Source organism: Triticum aestivum, chromosome 3B, assembly GCF_018294505.1.
Source record: "Triticum aestivum cultivar Chinese Spring chromosome 3B, IWGSC CS RefSeq v2.1, whole genome shotgun sequence".
Lineage (NCBI taxonomy): Eukaryota > Viridiplantae > Streptophyta > Magnoliopsida > Poales > Poaceae > Triticum > Triticum aestivum.
The window spans coordinates 297,410,125-297,412,413 of record NC_057801.1 but is presented as its reverse complement, the minus strand read 5'-3'; positions in this window follow the sequence as shown (position 1 = coordinate 297,412,413).

Below are 2,289 nucleotides of genomic sequence, written 5' to 3'. Positions count from 1 at the left end.
AATCTATATTTTAAAATACCAAAAATATATTTATCTTATCATACTATCTCTATCAGATCTCACTTTCCCAAGTGGCCGTGAAGGGATTGACAACCCCTTTATTGCGTTGGTCGCGAGTTCTTTGTTTGTTTGTGTAGGTGTGTGGGTCTTTTGAGGAGCCTCCTACTGGATTGATACCTTGGTTCTCAAAAACTAAGGGAAATACTTACGCTACTATTGATGCATCACCCTTTCCTCTTCAAGGAAAACCAACGCAAGCTCAAGACGTAGCAGCCGTCGGCGGCTCTCCCCACCACAGCACCAGCACCACCTCAGGAGGACATACACCAAGCACCAGCGACCGGCTCCTTAGCATGCGGCCCTCCCTCAGGGGCCCGCCTCCTCCTCGTGCTTGAGCCTCAGGAGGGGTGCTGAATCGAGGAGTTCAAGACATACCTACTCGAGGGGGCCCTTCTGGAGAAGGAGGAGGATGCCGAGCGCGTGAACGTCAGGCCACCGCATACTGCATCTCGACGGTGAGTTATACTGCAAGAGGGCCTATGACGTTGCTCTATGATGCATCTCCAGGGAGCAGGGGCTTGAGCTGTTAGAGGACATACATGGTGGGGGATTGCAGGCACCACTCCTCATCACGCACCCTTGTGGGCAAGGCGTTTCGCAGTGGCCTCTATTGGCCCACTGCACTCAACGATGCCACTGAGCTGGTGCGGTCCTGTGAAGCATGCCAGTTCCACACGAAGCAAATCCACCAGCATGCGCAAGGCCTCCAAACTATTCCGCTCAAATGGTCGTTCACAGTCTGGGGGCTGGACATCTTGGGGCCGTTTCCCCGAGCGCCAGGGGGCTACTGCTACTTTTACGTCGCCATCGACAAGTTCACCAAGTGGACGGTGGTAGAAGCCGTCCACACCATCCCAGCTGAATCAGCCGTCAAGTTCATCAAGGGCCTCGTGAGCCGGTTTGGGGTCCCTAACCGCATCATCACTAATAACGGCTCGCAGTTCACTAGCAATCTTTTCAAAACATACTATGCTAACCTTGGAACGCAGATATGCTACGCCTCAGTGGCACACCCCAGGAGCACAAACCAGGATGAGCACGCCAACGCTGAGGTCCTGAGGGGCCTCAAGGCAAGGACCTTCAAGAAGAAGGTCAAGGCCTGCCGTAGGGGTTGGCTCGATGAACTCCATTTAGTGTTGTGGTCCATCCGCACCACCGCAACCAAGCCAACGGGAGAGATGCCATTCTTCCTCGTCTATGGAGCTGAAGTGGTTCTGCCACACGAGGTCAAGCATCGCTCCACGCGGTGCCTGGCGTTTGACGAGGCATGTCAGGACACCACGCAGGCGATGGATTTCATGCTAGGGGAGGAATGCTGCCGTCAAGCCTTGCTCCGAGCGGCAAGGTACCAGCAGGAGCTGCGGCGGTACCACTGCGGCAGTGTCCGCTCCAGGACGTTGGAGGTGGGCGACCTCATCCTAAGGTGGGTGCTCTCCAGGGAGGGACTGCACAAGCTCTCTCCCATGTGAGAGGGCCCGTTTAGGATTGCCCGTGTCTCCAGGCCTAGCGCCGCGCGCCTGGAGACACCGCACGGGGTCCCCATCCAGAACGCCTATAACATCCAGCACCTTCAGAAGTTCTACCCATGAAGCAAGGCTCCGGCCTGTGAAGGTCTTTGCTCGTGACACTCTCACGTAATAATGAGTGGGGCTGTACACGCCCCGAAGTCTCCTGAGAGCAGGCCTGGGGCCTCATGAGGGCTCCCTCCCATGTCTTAGTGGCATCACTTAGCTCCACGCTGGTGAGAAGACTAGACTAGGTGTTGGACGCGGCTGATCATTGGCTTTCTAAAGTTGCTTGTAATCTTTTAGTAGTCTTTAATGGAGTTGGTGCTTACGTGCTTTGGTTCGCCAAGTTGGATTTTTCTCCTCCCATTTCGTTCGTTCTTAGCCTTGGCCAGGAAGGTGTAGCAGTTTCCTGTCGCTCTTCCTCGCGCGCCTCGCGCGTGGGGGCTAGGCAGGTTTGTGTGCATGGGCCTGCCCTCGCACGAGCACACCGCACTGAACCCCATTGCCCCGGTGCTTCAGCTTTATCCTCGCGAGGAGCCCACGATAGCGCTCACGGGCACCAGCAACCCCTCATGTTTGTGCCCCTGGGGCAGCGCGACGCGGTGCATTAAGCCACAACTAACCTACAACAGGCGGCTCACGCAAAGAGGAACGAGGTGGTAGACAGGCTTCCTTTTTCTCTAAACAGCTCTACAATGGATCTATAACACCTCTCGCCAGA